Consider the following 20,637-nt stretch of genomic DNA (forward strand, 5'->3'; position numbering starts at 1 on the left):
ATTCACGATACAAAAAGACGGACAGGACAGGTTGCCTGACTTTCCGTCACTGCCACCCTTTGCCATCCTTACCCGTAGAAAGCCCTTTCATCATCCCCAAACCCTAATCTTTTCCCTTTCCTTCCCAGCCCCCAAACCCTGCCCTCTGTACCTTTCTCACCACCCGCTTCCCTTCTCCTGTCATCCCCCTACCACCCGGGAAAAAAAGAGATTGCCCCCTCCTTCCACTAGCCCACCCTCCCACCCAAAGAACAACTTCTTCTGCGCAGCTTGTTTTCTAGGCAGCAGCGCTATTGTGATGTCATCGGGGGGCATTGTGACAAGCCGCCAGTGTTCCGTCTCTTCATGTTGTGCACAGTTCAAACGGAAAATACATCAACAGGCAGACTACAGAAAAGCTTACTATCAAAGGTTAGAGGGGGGCTTTCTCAGAGGGCTTTTTACAGTTTTTCTATTCCCAATTAGCCGTTTAAGTGTACTTATTGAAAGTAGTAATTCTTTCATAGGCCGCCCTTTCTTAGTATTTGACGTTCCTTATATTGCGGTATGAGGCTTCGCAGTAGGTTGCAAACATTCATCACCCATGACTGTCCCCAATTGAGCTCAGAAGCTCAATGTCTATCATGACCTCTCTTTTAGAATGTCCAAGAGCAAGCAAACTATTCCTCCAGGAGAGGGCGCCAACAGACTACTAAAGAGATCATCATTACTCAAAGAAAACCCCAAAAACCAATGCATGATAGGAATAAACAGGTAACTTTCTTTGGAGTGGAAGCGGAGAGATCGCACCAGATGCCAATTCTAGATCTTATCACACCTGTGGTCACTGCAGCAGCAGGTGAATCCACTTTGTCCAAAAGGGATCTATTCCATTCAATTGCAAATGATCTAGATAAGACAGAGAACTGCAGCACGGGGACATAGCCGAGTTGGTCAGGTTGAGTGGTGATGAGTTTGCTATTTGGATGAATAAAGAAAGTCAAAAGTGTGAAAGATAAAAAACAAAAGGAGGAAGTGTGAAAAGTGAATGGGCCAAATTGAGGTGCATATGAAGACGTATGCTTTCTTCCAATTCATTAAATCGGGCTAATATGAATCAGGTGAATTGAGTTCTGCTTTTGGAAACTGGGTTAAGAAGGGGTGCACCGTTCCTGGAGGTACTGCAATACCAGGTCAATGCGTGGAGTGGACAGAGCAAGCTCTTTTTCCATCTCCCTGTTCTAAAAATCCATTTAATATATGGTCCCCAGATAGGGGACGTATCAGATATTAAACTGATAAGAACAGATACTACACTTGATCTTAGCCAAAAGGCCGAGAAGCGATAACCAGAATTGGTTTGGGCCTCGAGTGGCACCCTGGCCTATGCCGGACACATCTTAGGGAGAGAGAGCGAGAGGGAGACAAACCCACGCCTACACAAGACATTTTGTCACCCAAGCCAACCCTTGAAAAGGCTGCTTTGCAGAGCAAAAACAAGAAGAATGGTGCGTTTTGCAGCCGCCGCCCACTGCAATGAATCTGAATAACTCCTCCTTTAGGGCGCAAGCAACTCCCCTCCCCCTTGCAGTCTTTCCAATTCACGATACAAAAAGACGGACAGGACAGGTTGCCTGACTTTCCGTCACTGCCACCCTTTGCCATCCTTACCCGTAGAAAGCCCTTTCATCATCCCCAAACCCTAATCTTTTCCCTTTCCTTCCCAGCCCCCAAACCCTGCCCTCTGTACCTTTCTCACCACCCGCTTCCCTTCTCCTGTCATCCCCCTACCACCCGGGAAAAAAAGAGATTGCCCCCTCCTTCCACTAGCCCACCCTCCCACCCAAAGAACAACTTCTTCTGCGCAGCTTGTTTTCTAGGCAGCAGCGCTATTGTGATGTCATCGGGGGGCATTGTGACAAGCCGCCAGTGTTCCGTCTCTTCATGTTGTGCACAGTTCAAACGGAAAATACATCAACAGGCAGACTACAGAAAAGCTTACTATCAAAGGTTAGAGGGGGGCTTTCTCAGAGGGCTTTTTACAGTTTTTCTATTCCCAATTAGCCGTTTAAGTGTACTTATTGAAAGTAGTAATTCTTTCATAGGCCGCCCTTTCTTAGTATTTGACGTTCCTTATATTGCGGTATGAGGCTTCGCAGTAGGTTGCAAACATTCATCACCCATGACTGTCCCCAATTGAGCTCAGAAGCTCAATGTCTATCATGACCTCTCTTTTAGAATGTCCAAGAGCAAGCAAACTATTCCTCCAGGAGAGGGCGCCAACAGACTACTAAAGAGATCATCATTACTCAAAGAAAACCCCAAAAACCAATGCATGATAGGAATAAACAGGTAACTTTCTTTGGAGTGGAAGCGGAGAGATCGCACCAGATGCCAATTCTAGATCTTATCACACCTGTGGTCACTGCAGCAGCAGGTGAATCCACTTTGTCCAAAAGGGATCTATTCCATTCAATTGCAAATGATCTAGATAAGACAGAGAACTGCAGCACGGGGACATAGCCGAGTTGGTCAGGTTGAGTGGTGATGAGTTTGCTATTTGGATGAATAAAGAAAGTCAAAAGTGTGAAAGATAAAAAACAAAAGGAGGAAGTGTGAAAAGTGAATGGGCCAAATTGAGGTGCATATGAAGACGTATGCTTTCTTCCAATTCATTAAATCGGGCTAATATGAATCAGGTGAATTGAGTTCTGCTTTTGGAAACTGGGTTAAGAAGGGGTGCACCGTTCCTGGAGGTACTGCAATACCAGGTCAATGCGTGGAGTGGACAGAGCAAGCTCTTTTTCCATCTCCCTGTTCTAAAAATCCATTTAATATATGGTCCCCAGATAGGGGACGTATCAGATATTAAACTGATAAGAACAGATACTACACTTGATCTTAGCCAAAAGGCCGAGAAGCGATAACCAGAATTGGTTTGGGCCTCGAGTGGCACCCTGGCCTATGCCGGACACATCTTAGGGAGAGAGAGCGAGAGGGAGACAAACCCACGCCTACACAAGACATTTTGTCACCCAAGCCAACCCTTGAAAAGGCTGCTTTGCAGAGCAAAAACAAGAAGAATGGTGCGTTTTGCAGCCGCCGCCCACTGCAATGAATCTGAATAACTCCTCCTTTAGGGCGCAAGCAACTCCCCTCCCCCTTGCAGTCTTTCCAATTCACGATACAAAAAGACGGACAGGACAGGTTGCCTGACTTTCCGTCACTGCCACCCTTTGCCATCCTTACCCGTAGAAAGCCCTTTCATCATCCCCAAACCCTAATCTTTTCCCTTTCCTTCCCAGCCCCCAAACCCTGCCCTCTGTACCTTTCTCACCACCCGCTTCCCTTCTCCTGTCATCCCCCTACCACCCGGGAAAAAAAGAGATTGCCCCCTCCTTCCACTAGCCCACCCTCCCACCCAAAGAACAACTTCTTCTGCGCAGCTTGTTTTCTAGGCAGCAGCGCTATTGTGATGTCATCGGGGGGCATTGTGACAAGCCGCCAGTGTTCCGTCTCTTCATGTTGTGCACAGTTCAAACGGAAAATACATCAACAGGCAGACTACAGAAAAGCTTACTATCAAAGGTTAGAGGGGGGCTTTCTCAGAGGGCTTTTTACAGTTTTTCTATTCCCAATTAGCCGTTTAAGTGTACTTATTGAAAGTAGTAATTCTTTCATAGGCCGCCCTTTCTTAGTATTTGACGTTCCTTATATTGCGGTATGAGGCTTCGCAGTAGGTTGCAAACATTCATCACCCATGACTGTCCCCAATTGAGCTCAGAAGCTCAATGTCTATCATGACCTCTCTTTTAGAATGTCCAAGAGCAAGCAAACTATTCCTCCAGGAGAGGGCGCCAACAGACTACTAAAGAGATCATCATTACTCAAAGAAAACCCCAAAAACCAATGCATGATAGGAATAAACAGGTAACTTTCTTTGGAGTGGAAGCGGAGAGATCGCACCAGATGCCAATTCTAGATCTTATCACACCTGTGGTCACTGCAGCAGCAGGTGAATCCACTTTGTCCAAAAGGGATCTATTCCATTCAATTGCAAATGATCTAGATAAGACAGAGAACTGCAGCACGGGGACATAGCCGAGTTGGTCAGGTTGAGTGGTGATGAGTTTGCTATTTGGATGAATAAAGAAAGTCAAAAGTGTGAAAGATAAAAAACAAAAGGAGGAAGTGTGAAAAGTGAATGGGCCAAATTGAGGTGCATATGAAGACGTATGCTTTCTTCCAATTCATTAAATCGGGCTAATATGAATCAGGTGAATTGAGTTCTGCTTTTGGAAACTGGGTTAAGAAGGGGTGCACCGTTCCTGGAGGTACTGCAATACCAGGTCAATGCGTGGAGTGGACAGAGCAAGCTCTTTTTCCATCTCCCTGTTCTAAAAATCCATTTAATATATGGTCCCCAGATAGGGGACGTATCAGATATTAAACTGATAAGAACAGATACTACACTTGATCTTAGCCAAAAGGCCGAGAAGCGATAACCAGAATTGGTTTGGGCCTCGAGTGGCACCCTGGCCTATGCCGGACACATCTTAGGGAGAGAGAGCGAGAGGGAGACAAACCCACGCCTACACAAGACATTTTGTCACCCAAGCCAACCCTTGAAAAGGCTGCTTTGCAGAGCAAAAACAAGAAGAATGGTGCGTTTTGCAGCCGCCGCCCACTGCAATGAATCTGAATAACTCCTCCTTTAGGGCGCAAGCAACTCCCCTCCCCCTTGCAGTCTTTCCAATTCACGATACAAAAAGACGGACAGGACAGGTTGCCTGACTTTCCGTCACTGCCACCCTTTGCCATCCTTACCCGTAGAAAGCCCTTTCATCATCCCCAAACCCTAATCTTTTCCCTTTCCTTCCCAGCCCCCAAACCCTGCCCTCTGTACCTTTCTCACCACCCGCTTCCCTTCTCCTGTCATCCCCCTACCACCCGGGAAAAAAAGAGATTGCCCCCTCCTTCCACTAGCCCACCCTCCCACCCAAAGAACAACTTCTTCTGCGCAGCTTGTTTTCTAGGCAGCAGCGCTATTGTGATGTCATCGGGGGGCATTGTGACAAGCCGCCAGTGTTCCGTCTCTTCATGTTGTGCACAGTTCAAACGGAAAATACATCAACAGGCAGACTACAGAAAAGCTTACTATCAAAGGTTAGAGGGGGGCTTTCTCAGAGGGCTTTTTACAGTTTTTCTATTCCCAATTAGCCGTTTAAGTGTACTTATTGAAAGTAGTAATTCTTTCATAGGCCGCCCTTTCTTAGTATTTGACGTTCCTTGTATTGCGGTATGAGGCTTCGCAGTAGGTTGCAAACATTCATCACCCATGACTGTCCCCAATTGAGCTCAGAAGCTCAATGTCTATCATGACCTCTCTTTTAGAATGTCCAAGAGCAAGCAAACTATTCCTCCAGGAGAGGGCGCCAACAGACTACTAAAGAGATCATCATTACTCAAAGAAAACCCCAAAAACCAATGCATGATAGGAATAAACAGGTAACTTTCTTTGGAGTGGAAGCGGAGAGATCGCACCAGATGCCAATTCTAGATCTTATCACACCTGTGGTCACTGCAGCAGCAGGTGAATCCACTTTGTCCAAAAGGGATCTATTCCATTCAATTGCAAATGATCTAGATAAGACAGAGAACTGCAGCACGGGGACATAGCCGAGTTGGTCAGGTTGAGTGGTGATGAGTTTGCTATTTGGATGAATAAAGAAAGTCAAAAGTGTGAAAGATAAAAAACAAAAGGAGGAAGTGTGAAAAGTGAATGGGCCAAATTGAGGTGCATATGAAGACGTATGCTTTCTTCCAATTCATTAAATCGGGCTAATATGAATCAGGTGAATTGAGTTCTGCTTTTGGAAACTGGGTTAAGAAGGGGTGCACCGTTCCTGGAGGTACTGCAATACCAGGTCAATGCGTGGAGTGGACAGAGCAAGCTCTTTTTCCATCTCCCTGTTCTAAAAATCCATTTAATATATGGTCCCCAGATAGGGGACGTATCAGATATTAAACTGATAAGAACAGATACTACACTTGATCTTAGCCAAAAGGCCGAGAAGCGATAACCAGAATTGGTTTGGGCCTCGAGTGGCACCCTGGCCTATGCCGGACACATCTTAGGGAGAGAGAGCGAGAGGGAGACAAACCCACGCCTACACAAGACATTTTGTCACCCAAGCCAACCCTTGAAAAGGCTGCTTTGCAGAGCAAAAACAAGAAGAATGGTGCGTTTTGCAGCCGCCGCCCACTGCAATGAATCTGAATAACTCCTCCTTTAGGGCGCAAGCAACTCCCCTCCCCCTTGCAGTCTTTCCAATTCACGATACAAAAAGACGGACAGGACAGGTTGCCTGACTTTCCGTCACTGCCACCCTTTGCCATCCTTACCCGTAGAAAGCCCTTTCATCATCCCCAAACCCTAATCTTTTCCCTTTCCTTCCCAGCCCCCAAACCCTGCCCTCTGTACCTTTCTCACCACCCGCTTCCCTTCTCCTGTCATCCCCCTACCACCCGGGAAAAAAAGAGATTGCCCCCTCCTTCCACTAGCCCACCCTCCCACCCAAAGAACAACTTCTTCTGCGCAGCTTGTTTTCTAGGCAGCAGCGCTATTGTGATGTCATCGGGGGGCATTGTGACAAGCCGCCAGTGTTCCGTCTCTTCATGTTGTGCACAGTTCAAACGGAAAATACATCAACAGGCAGACTACAGAAAAGCTTACTATCAAAGGTTAGAGGGGGGCTTTCTCAGAGGGCTTTTTACAGTTTTTCTATTCCCAATTAGCCGTTTAAGTGTACTTATTGAAAGTAGTAATTCTTTCATAGGCCGCCCTTTCTTAGTATTTGACGTTCCTTATATTGCGGTATGAGGCTTCGCAGTAGGTTGCAAACATTCATCACCCATGACTGTCCCCAATTGAGCTCAGAAGCTCAATGTCTATCATGACCTCTCTTTTAGAATGTCCAAGAGCAAGCAAACTATTCCTCCAGGAGAGGGCGCCAACAGACTACTAAAGAGATCATCATTACTCAAAGAAAACCCCAAAAACCAATGCATGATAGGAATAAACAGGTAACTTTCTTTGGAGTGGAAGCGGAGAGATCGCACCAGATGCCAATTCTAGATCTTATCACACCTGTGGTCACTGCAGCAGCAGGTGAATCCACTTTGTCCAAAAGGGATCTATTCCATTCAATTGCAAATGATCTAGATAAGACAGAGAACTGCAGCACGGGGACATAGCCGAGTTGGTCAGGTTGAGTGGTGATGAGTTTGCTATTTGGATGAATAAAGAAAGTCAAAAGTGTGAAAGATAAAAAACAAAAGGAGGAAGTGTGAAAAGTGAATGGGCCAAATTGAGGTGCATATGAAGACGTATGCTTTCTTCCAATTCATTAAATCGGGCTAATATGAATCAGGTGAATTGAGTTCTGCTTTTGGAAACTGGGTTAAGAAGGGGTGCACCGTTCCTGGAGGTACTGCAATACCAGGTCAATGCGTGGAGTGGACAGAGCAAGCTCTTTTTCCATCTCCCTGTTCTAAAAATCCATTTAATATATGGTCCCCAGATAGGGGACGTATCAGATATTAAACTGATAAGAACAGATACTACACTTGATCTTAGCCAAAAGGCCGAGAAGCGATAACCAGAATTGGTTTGGGCCTCGAGTGGCACCCTGGCCTATGCCGGACACATCTTAGGGAGAGAGAGCGAGAGGGAGACAAACCCACGCCTACACAAGACATTTTGTCACCCAAGCCAACCCTTGAAAAGGCTGCTTTGCAGAGCAAAAACAAGAAGAATGGTGCGTTTTGCAGCCGCCGCCCACTGCAATGAATCTGAATAACTCCTCCTTTAGGGCGCAAGCAACTCCCCTCCCCCTTGCAGTCTTTCCAATTCACGATACAAAAAGACGGACAGGACAGGTTGCCTGACTTTCCGTCACTGCCACCCTTTGCCATCCTTACCCGTAGAAAGCCCTTTCATCATCCCCAAACCCTAATCTTTTCCCTTTCCTTCCCAGCCCCCAAACCCTGCCCTCTGTACCTTTCTCACCACCCGCTTCCCTTCTCCTGTCATCCCCCTACCACCCGGGAAAAAAAGAGATTGCCCCCTCCTTCCACTAGCCCACCCTCCCACCCAAAGAACAACTTCTTCTGCGCAGCTTGTTTTCTAGGCAGCAGCGCTATTGTGATGTCATCGGGGGGCATTGTGACAAGCCGCCAGTGTTCCGTCTCTTCATGTTGTGCACAGTTCAAACGGAAAATACATCAACAGGCAGACTACAGAAAAGCTTACTATCAAAGGTTAGAGGGGGGCTTTCTCAGAGGGCTTTTTACAGTTTTTCTATTCCCAATTAGCCGTTTAAGTGTACTTATTGAAAGTAGTAATTCTTTCATAGGCCGCCCTTTCTTAGTATTTGACGTTCCTTGTATTGCGGTATGAGGCTTCGCAGTAGGTTGCAAACATTCATCACCCATGACTGTCCCCAATTGAGCTCAGAAGCTCAATGTCTATCATGACCTCTCTTTTAGAATGTCCAAGAGCAAGCAAACTATTCCTCCAGGAGAGGGCGCCAACAGACTACTAAAGAGATCATCATTACTCAAAGAAAACCCCAAAAACCAATGCATGATAGGAATAAACAGGTAACTTTCTTTGGAGTGGAAGCGGAGAGATCGCACCAGATGCCAATTCTAGATCTTATCACACCTGTGGTCACTGCAGCAGCAGGTGAATCCACTTTGTCCAAAAGGGATCTATTCCATTCAATTGCAAATGATCTAGATAAGACAGAGAACTGCAGCACGGGGACATAGCCGAGTTGGTCAGGTTGAGTGGTGATGAGTTTGCTATTTGGATGAATAAAGAAAGTCAAAAGTGTGAAAGATAAAAAACAAAAGGAGGAAGTGTGAAAAGTGAATGGGCCAAATTGAGGTGCATATGAAGACGTATGCTTTCTTCCAATTCATTAAATCGGGCTAATATGAATCAGGTGAATTGAGTTCTGCTTTTGGAAACTGGGTTAAGAAGGGGTGCACCGTTCCTGGAGGTACTGCAATACCAGGTCAATGCGTGGAGTGGACAGAGCAAGCTCTTTTTCCATCTCCCTGTTCTAAAAATCCATTTAATATATGGTCCCCAGATAGGGGACGTATCAGATATTAAACTGATAAGAACAGATACTACACTTGATCTTAGCCAAAAGGCCGAGAAGCGATAACCAGAATTGGTTTGGGCCTCGAGTGGCACCCTGGCCTATGCCGGACACATCTTAGGGAGAGAGAGCGAGAGGGAGACAAACCCACGCCTACACAAGACATTTTGTCACCCAAGCCAACCCTTGAAAAGGCTGCTTTGCAGAGCAAAAACAAGAAGAATGGTGCGTTTTGCAGCCGCCGCCCACTGCAATGAATCTGAATAACTCCTCCTTTAGGGCGCAAGCAACTCCCCTCCCCCTTGCAGTCTTTCCAATTCACGATACAAAAAGACGGACAGGACAGGTTGCCTGACTTTCCGTCACTGCCACCCTTTGCCATCCTTACCCGTAGAAAGCCCTTTCATCATCCCCAAACCCTAATCTTTTCCCTTTCCTTCCCAGCCCCCAAACCCTGCCCTCTGTACCTTTCTCACCACCCGCTTCCCTTCTCCTGTCATCCCCCTACCACCCGGGAAAAAAAGAGATTGCCCCCTCCTTCCACTAGCCCACCCTCCCACCCAAAGAACAACTTCTTCTGCGCAGCTTGTTTTCTAGGCAGCAGCGCTATTGTGATGTCATCGGGGGGCATTGTGACAAGCCGCCAGTGTTCCGTCTCTTCATGTTGTGCACAGTTCAAACGGAAAATACATCAACAGGCAGACTACAGAAAAGCTTACTATCAAAGGTTAGAGGGGGGCTTTCTCAGAGGGCTTTTTACAGTTTTTCTATTCCCAATTAGCCGTTTAAGTGTACTTATTGAAAGTAGTAATTCTTTCATAGGCCGCCCTTTCTTAGTATTTGACGTTCCTTATATTGCGGTATGAGGCTTCGCAGTAGGTTGCAAACATTCATCACCCATGACTGTCCCCAATTGAGCTCAGAAGCTCAATGTCTATCATGACCTCTCTTTTAGAATGTCCAAGAGCAAGCAAACTATTCCTCCAGGAGAGGGCGCCAACAGACTACTAAAGAGATCATCATTACTCAAAGAAAACCCCAAAAACCAATGCATGATAGGAATAAACAGGTAACTTTCTTTGGAGTGGAAGCGGAGAGATCGCACCAGATGCCAATTCTAGATCTTATCACACCTGTGGTCACTGCAGCAGCAGGTGAATCCACTTTGTCCAAAAGGGATCTATTCCATTCAATTGCAAATGATCTAGATAAGACAGAGAACTGCAGCACGGGGACATAGCCGAGTTGGTCAGGTTGAGTGGTGATGAGTTTGCTATTTGGATGAATAAAGAAAGTCAAAAGTGTGAAAGATAAAAAACAAAAGGAGGAAGTGTGAAAAGTGAATGGGCCAAATTGAGGTGCATATGAAGACGTATGCTTTCTTCCAATTCATTAAATCGGGCTAATATGAATCAGGTGAATTGAGTTCTGCTTTTGGAAACTGGGTTAAGAAGGGGTGCACCGTTCCTGGAGGTACTGCAATACCAGGTCAATGCGTGGAGTGGACAGAGCAAGCTCTTTTTCCATCTCCCTGTTCTAAAAATCCATTTAATATATGGTCCCCAGATAGGGGACGTATCAGATATTAAACTGATAAGAACAGATACTACACTTGATCTTAGCCAAAAGGCCGAGAAGCGATAACCAGAATTGGTTTGGGCCTCGAGTGGCACCCTGGCCTATGCCGGACACATCTTAGGGAGAGAGAGCGAGAGGGAGACAAACCCACGCCTACACAAGACATTTTGTCACCCAAGCCAACCCTTGAAAAGGCTGCTTTGCAGAGCAAAAACAAGAAGAATGGTGCGTTTTGCAGCCGCCGCCCACTGCAATGAATCTGAATAACTCCTCCTTTAGGGCGCAAGCAACTCCCCTCCCCCTTGCAGTCTTTCCAATTCACGATACAAAAAGACGGACAGGACAGGTTGCCTGACTTTCCGTCACTGCCACCCTTTGCCATCCTTACCCGTAGAAAGCCCTTTCATCATCCCCAAACCCTAATCTTTTCCCTTTCCTTCCCAGCCCCCAAACCCTGCCCTCTGTACCTTTCTCACCACCCGCTTCCCTTCTCCTGTCATCCCCCTACCACCCGGGAAAAAAAGAGATTGCCCCCTCCTTCCACTAGCCCACCCTCCCACCCAAAGAACAACTTCTTCTGCGCAGCTTGTTTTCTAGGCAGCAGCGCTATTGTGATGTCATCGGGGGGCATTGTGACAAGCCGCCAGTGTTCCGTCTCTTCATGTTGTGCACAGTTCAAACGGAAAATACATCAACAGGCAGACTACAGAAAAGCTTACTATCAAAGGTTAGAGGGGGGCTTTCTCAGAGGGCTTTTTACAGTTTTTCTATTCCCAATTAGCCGTTTAAGTGTACTTATTGAAAGTAGTAATTCTTTCATAGGCCGCCCTTTCTTAGTATTTGACGTTCCTTATATTGCGGTATGAGGCTTCGCAGTAGGTTGCAAACATTCATCACCCATGACTGTCCCCAATTGAGCTCAGAAGCTCAATGTCTATCATGACCTCTCTTTTAGAATGTCCAAGAGCAAGCAAACTATTCCTCCAGGAGAGGGCGCCAACAGACTACTAAAGAGATCATCATTACTCAAAGAAAACCCCAAAAACCAATGCATGATAGGAATAAACAGGTAACTTTCTTTGGAGTGGAAGCGGAGAGATCACACCAGATGCCAATTCTAGATCTTATCACACCTGTGGTCACTGCAGCAGCAGGTGAATCCACTTTGTCCAAAAGGGATCTATTCCATTCAATTGCAAATGATCTAGATAAGACAGAGAACTGCAGCACGGGGACATAGCCGAGTTGGTCAGGTTGAGTGGTGATGAGTTTGCTATTTGGATGAATAAAGAAAGTCAAAAGTGTGAAAGATAAAAAACAAAAGGAGGAAGTGTGAAAAGTGAATGGGCCAAATTGAGGTGCATATGAAGACGTATGCTTTCTTCCAATTCATTAAATCGGGCTAATATGAATCAGGTGAATTGAGTTCCGCTTTTGGAAACTGGGTTAAGAAGGGGTGCACCGTTCCTGGAGGTACTGCAATACCAGGTCAATGCGTGGAGTGGACAGAGCAAGCTCTTTTTCCATCTCCCTGTTCTAAAAATCCATTTAATATATGGTCCCCAGATAGGGGACGTATCAGATATTAAACTGATAAGAACAGATACTACACTTGATCTTAGCCAAAAGGCCGAGAAGCGATAACCAGAATTGGTTTGGGCCTCGAGTGGCACCCTGGCCTATGCCGGACACATCTTAGGGAGAGAGAGCGAGAGGGAGACAAACCCACGCCTACACAAGACATTTTGTCACCCAAGCCAACCCTTGAAAAGGCTGCTTTGCAGAGCAAAAACAAGAAGAATGGTGCGTTTTGCAGCCGCCGCCCACTGCAATGAATCTGAATAACTCCTCCTTTAGGGCGCAAGCAACTCCCCTCCCCCTTGCAGTCTTTCCAATTCACGATACAAAAAGACGGACAGGACAGGTTGCCTGACTTTCCGTCACTGCCACCCTTTGCCATCCTTACCCGTAGAAAGCCCTTTCATCATCCCCAAACCCTAATCTTTTCCCTTTCCTTCCCAGCCCCCAAACCCTGCCCTCTGTACCTTTCTCACCACCCGCTTCCCTTCTCCTGTCATCCCCCTACCACCCGGGAAAAAAAGAGATTGCCCCCTCCTTCCACTAGCCCACCCTCCCACCCAAAGAACAACTTCTTCTGCGCAGCTTGTTTTCTAGGCAGCAGCGCTATTGTGATGTCATCGGGGGGCATTGTGACAAGCCGCCAGTGTTCCGTCTCTTCATGTTGTGCACAGTTCAAACGGAAAATACATCAACAGGCAGACTACAGAAAAGCTTACTATCAAAGGTTAGAGGGGGGCTTTCTCAGAGGGCTTTTTACAGTTTTTCTATTCCCAATTAGCCGTTTAAGTGTACTTATTGAAAGTAGTAATTCTTTCATAGGCCGCCCTTTCTTAGTATTTGACGTTCCTTATATTGCGGTATGAGGCTTCGCAGTAGGTTGCAAACATTCATCACCCATGACTGTCCCCAATTGAGCTCAGAAGCTCAATGTCTATCATGACCTCTCTTTTAGAATGTCCAAGAGCAAGCAAACTATTCCTCCAGGAGAGGGCGCCAACAGACTACTAAAGAGATCATCATTACTCAAAGAAAACCCCAAAAACCAATGCATGATAGGAATAAACAGGTAACTTTCTTTGGAGTGGAAGCGGAGAGATCGCACCAGATGCCAATTCTAGATCTTATCACACCTGTGGTCACTGCAGCAGCAGGTGAATCCACTTTGTCCAAAAGGGATCTATTCCATTCAATTGCAAATGATCTAGATAAGACAGAGAACTGCAGCACGGGGACATAGCCGAGTTGGTCAGGTTGAGTGGTGATGAGTTTGCTATTTGGATGAATAAAGAAAGTCAAAAGTGTGAAAGATAAAAAACAAAAGGAGGAAGTGTGAAAAGTGAATGGGCCAAATTGAGGTGCATATGAAGACGTATGCTTTCTTCCAATTCATTAAATCGGGCTAATATGAATCAGGTGAATTGAGTTCTGCTTTTGGAAACTGGGTTAAGAAGGGGTGCACCGTTCCTGGAGGTACTGCAATACCAGGTCAATGCGTGGAGTGGACAGAGCAAGCTCTTTTTCCATCTCCCTGTTCTAAAAATCCATTTAATATATGGTCCCCAGATAGGGGACGTATCAGATATTAAACTGATAAGAACAGATACTACACTTGATCTTAGCCAAAAGGCCGAGAAGCGATAACCAGAATTGGTTTGGGCCTCGAGTGGCACCCTGGCCTATGCCGGACACATCTTAGGGAGAGAGAGCGAGAGGGAGACAAACCCACGCCTACACAAGACATTTTGTCACCCAAGCCAACCCTTGAAAAGGCTGCTTTGCAGAGCAAAAACAAGAAGAATGGTGCGTTTTGCAGCCGCCGCCCACTGCAATGAATCTGAATAACTCCTCCTTTAGGGCGCAAGCAACTCCCCTCCCCCTTGCAGTCTTTCCAATTCACGATACAAAAAGACGGACAGGACAGGTTGCCTGACTTTCCGTCACTGCCACCCTTTGCCATCCTTACCCGTAGAAAGCCCTTTCATCATCCCCAAACCCTAATCTTTTCCCTTTCCTTCCCAGCCCCCAAACCCTGCCCTCTGTACCTTTCTCACCACCCGCTTCCCTTCTCCTGTCATCCCCCTACCACCCGGGAAAAAAAGAGATTGCCCCCTCCTTCCACTAGCCCACCCTCCCACCCAAAGAACAACTTCTTCTGCGCAGCTTGTTTTCTAGGCAGCAGCGCTATTGTGATGTCATCGGGGGGCATTGTGACAAGCCGCCAGTGTTCCGTCTCTTCATGTTGTGCACAGTTCAAACGGAAAATACATCAACAGGCAGACTACAGAAAAGCTTACTATCAAAGGTTAGAGGGGGGCTTTCTCAGAGGGCTTTTTACAGTTTTTCTATTCCCAATTAGCCGTTTAAGTGTACTTATTGAAAGTAGTAATTCTTTCATAGGCCGCCCTTTCTTAGTATTTGACGTTCCTTATATTGCGGTATGAGGCTTCGCAGTAGGTTGCAAACATTCATCACCCATGACTGTCCCCAATTGAGCTCAGAAGCTCAATGTCTATCATGACCTCTCTTTTAGAATGTCCAAGAGCAAGCAAACTATTCCTCCAGGAGAGGGCGCCAACAGACTACTAAAGAGATCATCATTACTCAAAGAAAACCCCAAAAACCAATGCATGATAGGAATAAACAGGTAACTTTCTTTGGAGTGGAAGCGGAGAGATCGCACCAGATGCCAATTCTAGATCTTATCACACCTGTGGTCACTGCAGCAGCAGGTGAATCCACTTTGTCCAAAAGGGATCTATTCCATTCAATTGCAAATGATCTAGATAAGACAGAGAACTGCAGCACGGGGACATAGCCGAGTTGGTCAGGTTGAGTGGTGATGAGTTTGCTATTTGGATGAATAAAGAAAGTCAAAAGTGTGAAAGATAAAAAACAAAAGGAGGAAGTGTGAAAAGTGAATGGGCCAAATTGAGGTGCATATGAAGACGTATGCTTTCTTCCAATTCATTAAATCGGGCTAATATGAATCAGGTGAATTGAGTTCTGCTTTTGGAAACTGGGTTAAGAAGGGGTGCACCGTTCCTGGAGGTACTGCAATACCAGGTCAATGCGTGGAGTGGACAGAGCAAGCTCTTTTTCCATCTCCCTGTTCTAAAAATCCATTTAATATATGGTCCCCAGATAGGGGACGTATCAGATATTAAACTGATAAGAACAGATACTACACTTGATCTTAGCCAAAAGGCCGAGAAGCGATAACCAGAATTGGTTTGGGCCTCGAGTGGCACCCTGGCCTATGCCGGACACATCTTAGGGAGAGAGAGCGAGAGGGAGACAAACCCACGCCTACACAAGACATTTTGTCACCCAAGCCAACCCTTGAAAAGGCTGCTTTGCAGAGCAAAAACAAGAAGAATGGTGCGTTTTGCAGCCGCCGCCCACTGCAATGAATCTGAATAACTCCTCCTTTAGGGCGCAAGCAACTCCCCTCCCCCTTGCAGTCTTTCCAATTCACGATACAAAAAGACGGACAGGACAGGTTGCCTGACTTTCCGTCACTGCCACCCTTTGCCATCCTTACCCGTAGAAAGCCCTTTCATCATCCCCAAACCCTAATCTTTTCCCTTTCCTTCCCAGCCCCCAAACCCTGCCCTCTGTACCTTTCTCACCACCCGCTTCCCTTCTCCTGTCATCCCCCTACCACCCGGGAAAAAAAGAGATTGCCCCCTCCTTCCACTAGCCCACCCTCCCACCCAAAGAACAACTTCTTCTGCGCAGCTTGTTTTCTAGGCAGCAGCGCTATTGTGATGTCATCGGGGGGCATTGTGACAAGCCGCCAGTGTTCCGTCTCTTCATGTTGTGCACAGTTCAAACGGAAAATACATCAACAGGCAGACTACAGAAAAGCTTACTATCAAAGGTTAGAGGGGGGCTTTCTCAGAGGGCTTTTTACAGTTTTTCTATTCCCAATTAGCCGTTTAAGTGTACTTATTGAAAGTAGTAATTCTTTCATAGGCCGCCCTTTCTTAGTATTTGACGTTCCTTATATTGCGGTATGAGGCTTCGCAGTAGGTTGCAAACATTCATCACCCATGACTGTCCCCAATTGAGCTCAGAAGCTCAATGTCTATCATGACCTCTCTTTTAGAATGTCCAAGAGCAAGCAAACTATTCCTCCAGGAGAGGGCGCCAACAGACTACTAAAGAGATCATCATTACTCAAAGAAAACCCCAAAAACCAATGCATGATAGGAATAAACAGGTAACTTTCTTTGGAGTGGAAGCGGAGAGATCGCACCAGATGCCAATTCTAGATCTTATCACACCTGTGGTCACTGCAGCAGCAGGTGAATCCACTTTGTCCAAAAGGGATCTATTCCATTCAATTGCAAATGATCTAGATAAGACAGAGAACTGCAGCACGGGGACATAGCCGAGTTGGTCAGGTTGAGTGGTGATGAGTTTGCTATTTGGATGAATAAAGAAAGTCAAAAGTGTGAAAGATAAAAAACAAAAGGAGGAAGTGTGAAAAGTGAATGGGCCAAATTGAGGTGCATATGAAGACGTATGCTTTCTTCCAATTCATTAAATCGGGCTAATATGAATCAGGTGAATTGAGTTCTGCTTTTGGAAACTGGGTTAAGAAGGGGTGCACCGTTCCTGGAGGTACTGCAATACCAGGTCAATGCGTGGAGTGGACAGAGCAAGCTCTTTTTCCATCTCCCTGTTCTAAAAATCCATTTAATATATGGTCCCCAGATAGGGGACGTATCAGATATTAAACTGATAAGAACAGATACTACACTTGATCTTAGCCAAAAGGCCGAGAAGCGATAACCAGAATTGGTTTGGGCCTCGAGTGGCACCCTGGCCTATGCCGGACACATCTTAGGGAGAGAGAGCGAGAGGGAGACAAACCCACGCCTACACAAGACATTTTGTCACCCAAGCCAACCCTTGAAAAGGCTGCTTTGCAGAGCAAAAACAAGAAGAATGGTGCGTTTTGCAGCCGCCGCCCACTGCAATGAATCTGAATAACTCCTCCTTTAGGGCGCAAGCAACTCCCCTCCCCCTTGCAGTCTTTCCAATTCACGATACAAAAAGACGGACAGGACAGGTTGCCTGACTTTCCGTCACTGCCACCCTTTGCCATCCTTACCCGTAGAAAGCCCTTTCATCATCCCCAAACCCTAATCTTTTCCCTTTCCTTCCCAGCCCCCAAACCCTGCCCTCTGTACCTTTCTCACCACCCGCTTCCCTTCTCCTGTCATCCCCCTACCACCCGGGAAAAAAAGAGATTGCCCCCTCCTTCCACTAGCCCACCCTCCCACCCAAAGAACAACTTCTTCTGCGCAGCTTGTTTTCTAGGCAGCAGCGCTATTGTGATGTCATCGGGGGGCATTGTGACAAGCCGCCAGTGTTCCGTCTCTTCATGTTGTGCACAGTTCAAACGGAAAATACATCAACAGGCAGACTACAGAAAAGCTTACTATCAAAGGTTAGAGGGGGGCTTTCTCAGAGGGCTTTTTACAGTTTTTCTATTCCCAATTAGCCGTTTAAGTGTACTTATTGAAAGTAGTAATTCTTTCATAGGCCGCCCTTTCTTAGTATTTGACGTTCCTTATATTGCGGTATGAGGCTTCGCAGTAGGTTGCAAACATTCATCACCCATGACTGTCCCCAATTGAGCTCAGAAGCTCAATGTCTATCATGACCTCTCTTTTAGAATGTCCAAGAGCAAGCAAACTATTCCTCCAGGAGAGGGCGCCAACAGACTACTAAAGAGATCATCATTACTCAAAGAAAACCCCAAAAACCAATGCATGATAGGAATAAACAGGTAACTTTCTTTGGAGTGGAAGCGGAGAGATCGCACCAGATGCCAATTCTAGATCTTATCACACCTGTGGTCACTGCAGCAGCAGGTGAATCCACTTTGTCCAATAGGGATCTATTCCATTCAATTGCAAATGATCTAGATAAGACAGAGAACTGCAGCACGGGGACATAGGCGAGTTGGTCAGGTTGAGTGGTGATGAGTTTGCTATTTGGATGAATAAAGAAAGTCAAAAGTGTGAAAGATAAAAAACAAAAGGAGGAAGTGTGAAAAGTGAATGGGCCAAATTGAGGTGCATATGAAGACGTATGCTTTCTTCCAATTCATTAAATCGGGCTAATATGAATCAGGTGAATTGAGTTCTGCTTTTGGAAACTGGGTTAAGAAGGGGTGCACCGTTCCTGGAGGTACTGCAATACCAGGTCAATGCGTGGAGTGGACAGAGCAAGCTCTTTTTCCATCTCCCTGTTCTAAAAATCCATTTAATATATGGTCCCCAGATAGGGGACGTATCAGATATTAAACTGATAAGAACAGATACTACACTTGATCTTAGCCAAAAGGCCGAGAAGCGATAACCAGAATTGGTTTGGGCCTCGAGTGGCACCCTGGCCTATGCCGGACACATCTTAGGGAGAGAGAGCGAGAGGGAGACAAACCCACGCCTACACAAGACATTTTGTCACCCAAGCCAACCCTTGAAAAGGCTGCTTTGCAGAGCAAAAACAAGAAGAATGGTGCGTTTTGCAGCCGCCGCCCACTGCAATGAATCTGAATAACTCCTCCTTTAGGGCGCAAGCAACTCCCCTCCCCCTTGCAGTCTTTCCAATTCACGATACAAAAAGACGGACAGGACAGGTTGCCTGACTTTCCGTCACTGCCACCCTTTGCCATCCTTACCCGTAGAAAGCCCTTTCATCATCCCCAAACCCTAATCTTTTCCCTTTCCTTCCCAGCCCCCAAACCCTGCCCTCTGTACCTTTCTCACCACCCGCTTCCCTTCTCCTGTCATCCCCCTACCACCCGGGAAAAAAAGAGATTGCCCCCTCCTTCCACTAGCCCACCCTCCCACCCAAAGAACAACTTCTTCTGCGCAGCTTGTTTTCTAGGCAGCAGCGCTATTGTGATGTCATCGGGGGGCATTGTGACAAGCCGCCAGTGTTCCGTCTCTTCATGTTGTGCACAGTTCAAACGGAAAATACATCAACAGGCAGACTACAGAAAAGCTTACTATCAAAGGTTAGAGGGGGGCTTTCTCAGAGGGCTTTTTACAGTTTTTCTATTCCCAATTAGCCGTTTAAGTGTACTTATTGAAAGTAGTAATTCTTTCATAGGCCGACCTTTCTTAGTATTTGACGTTCCTTATATTGCGGTATGAGGCTTCGCAGTAGGTTGCAAACATTCATCACCCATGACTGTCCCCAATTGAGCTCAGAAGCTCAATGTCTATCATGACCTCTCTTTTAGAATGTCCAAGAGCAAGCAAACTATTCCTCCAGGAGAGGGCGCCAACAGACTACTAAAGAGATCATCATTACTCAAAGAAAACCCCAAAAACCAATGCATGATAGGAATAAACAGGTAACTTTCTTTGGAGTGGAAGCGGAGAGATCGCACCAGATGCCAATTCTAGATCTTATCACACCTGTGGTCACTGCAGCAGCAGGTGAATCCACTTTGTCCAAAAGGGATCTATTCCATTCAATTGCAAATGATCTAGATAAGACAGAGAACTGCAGCACGGGGACATAGCCGAGTTGGTCAGGTTGAGTGGTGATGAGTTTGCTATTTGGATGAATAAAGAAAGTCAAAAGTGTGAAAGATAAAAAACAAAAGGAGGAAGTGTGAAAAGTGAATGGGCCAAATTGAGGTGCATATGAAGACGTATGCTTTCTTCCAATTCATTAAATCGGGCTAATATGAATCAGGTGAATTGAGTTCTGCTTTTGGAAACTGGGTTAAGAAGGGGTGCACCGTTCCTGGAGGTACTGCAATACCAGGTCAATGCGTGGAGTGGACAGAGCAAGCTCTTTTTCCATCTCCCTGTTCTAAAAATCCATTTAATATATGGTCCCCAGATAGGGGACGTATCAGATATTAAACTGATAAGAACAGATTTTTGATTTAATGAAGCTTTCCAAAGCACCACAAAAAATGCATGACCGAAGTCACACCAAAAACAGTGCAAAGGCTAGGATTTGTGTGGACCCCACCGTAAGGAGAGGGTCCCCAAAAATCAACCCCGTCCCTCCGAGCCAGAAGGCCACAGCAAGGGTCAGGGATCTTCGGTGCTCCCCCAAGCCGAAGCCTGGTTGAGCCTTGTTGTTGCTCCCAGCGTCCACCCAGGCATCTTACCCAAGTGGAGTAGAGAGCTACTAGTTGTTGGTTTCGCAGCCGAAACTGCCCGGACCGTCAACCGGTGTTGGTTTCTCAGCCCAAGGCTAACCGGACCTCCAACCGGGTGTTGGTTTCTCAGCCGAAGCTGACCCAGACCTCCAACCGGGTGTTGGTTTCTCAGCCGAAGCTGAC

General features: G+C 46.4%; 13 non-coding genes across 13 annotated transcripts; all 13 read right to left on the bottom strand.

Annotated features, from left to right (window-relative positions):
• Nucleotides 1-1,135: 1,135 nt before the first annotated feature.
• On the bottom strand, nucleotides 1,136-1,326 carry LOC142275920 (U2 spliceosomal RNA). Its single transcript, XR_012739479.1, has one exon. It is a non-coding gene; the product is annotated as a U2 spliceosomal RNA (small nuclear RNA).
• A 1,387-nt stretch (nucleotides 1,327-2,713) lies between these two features.
• Nucleotides 2,714-2,904, bottom strand: LOC142275921 (U2 spliceosomal RNA). The gene has a single exon (XR_012739480.1). It is a non-coding gene; the product is annotated as a U2 spliceosomal RNA (small nuclear RNA).
• Nucleotides 2,905-4,291: 1,387 nt separating this feature from the next.
• On the bottom strand, nucleotides 4,292-4,482 carry LOC142275922 (U2 spliceosomal RNA). Its single transcript, XR_012739481.1, has one exon. It is a non-coding gene; the product is annotated as a U2 spliceosomal RNA (small nuclear RNA).
• A 1,387-nt stretch (nucleotides 4,483-5,869) lies between these two features.
• Nucleotides 5,870-6,060, bottom strand: LOC142275923 (U2 spliceosomal RNA). Its single transcript, XR_012739482.1, has one exon. It is a non-coding gene; the product is annotated as a U2 spliceosomal RNA (small nuclear RNA).
• Nucleotides 6,061-7,447: 1,387 nt separating this feature from the next.
• On the bottom strand, nucleotides 7,448-7,638 carry LOC142275925 (U2 spliceosomal RNA). Its single transcript, XR_012739483.1, has one exon. It is a non-coding gene; the product is annotated as a U2 spliceosomal RNA (small nuclear RNA).
• A 1,387-nt stretch (nucleotides 7,639-9,025) lies between these two features.
• LOC142275926 (U2 spliceosomal RNA) lies at nucleotides 9,026-9,216 on the bottom strand. The gene has a single exon (XR_012739484.1). It is a non-coding gene; the product is annotated as a U2 spliceosomal RNA (small nuclear RNA).
• Nucleotides 9,217-10,603: 1,387 nt separating this feature from the next.
• Nucleotides 10,604-10,794, bottom strand: LOC142275928 (U2 spliceosomal RNA). The gene has a single exon (XR_012739486.1). It is a non-coding gene; the product is annotated as a U2 spliceosomal RNA (small nuclear RNA).
• Nucleotides 10,795-12,181: 1,387 nt separating this feature from the next.
• On the bottom strand, nucleotides 12,182-12,372 carry LOC142275929 (U2 spliceosomal RNA). The gene has a single exon (XR_012739487.1). It is a non-coding gene; the product is annotated as a U2 spliceosomal RNA (small nuclear RNA).
• Nucleotides 12,373-13,759: 1,387 nt separating this feature from the next.
• Nucleotides 13,760-13,950, bottom strand: LOC142275930 (U2 spliceosomal RNA). Its single transcript, XR_012739488.1, has one exon. It is a non-coding gene; the product is annotated as a U2 spliceosomal RNA (small nuclear RNA).
• Nucleotides 13,951-15,337: 1,387 nt separating this feature from the next.
• On the bottom strand, nucleotides 15,338-15,528 carry LOC142275931 (U2 spliceosomal RNA). The gene has a single exon (XR_012739489.1). It is a non-coding gene; the product is annotated as a U2 spliceosomal RNA (small nuclear RNA).
• Nucleotides 15,529-16,915: 1,387 nt separating this feature from the next.
• Nucleotides 16,916-17,106, bottom strand: LOC142275932 (U2 spliceosomal RNA). The gene has a single exon (XR_012739490.1). It is a non-coding gene; the product is annotated as a U2 spliceosomal RNA (small nuclear RNA).
• Nucleotides 17,107-18,493: 1,387 nt separating this feature from the next.
• LOC142275933 (U2 spliceosomal RNA) lies at nucleotides 18,494-18,684 on the bottom strand. Its single transcript, XR_012739491.1, has one exon. It is a non-coding gene; the product is annotated as a U2 spliceosomal RNA (small nuclear RNA).
• Nucleotides 18,685-20,071: 1,387 nt separating this feature from the next.
• On the bottom strand, nucleotides 20,072-20,264 carry LOC142275945 (U2 spliceosomal RNA). The gene has a single exon (XR_012739501.1). It is a non-coding gene; the product is annotated as a U2 spliceosomal RNA (small nuclear RNA).
• Nucleotides 20,265-20,637: the final 373 nt, after the last annotated feature.

The sequence above is a fragment of the Anomaloglossus baeobatrachus genome, unplaced genomic scaffold, assembly GCF_048569485.1.
Source record: "Anomaloglossus baeobatrachus isolate aAnoBae1 unplaced genomic scaffold, aAnoBae1.hap1 Scaffold_3899, whole genome shotgun sequence".
NCBI classification, from domain to species: Eukaryota; Metazoa; Chordata; class Amphibia; order Anura; family Aromobatidae; genus Anomaloglossus; species Anomaloglossus baeobatrachus.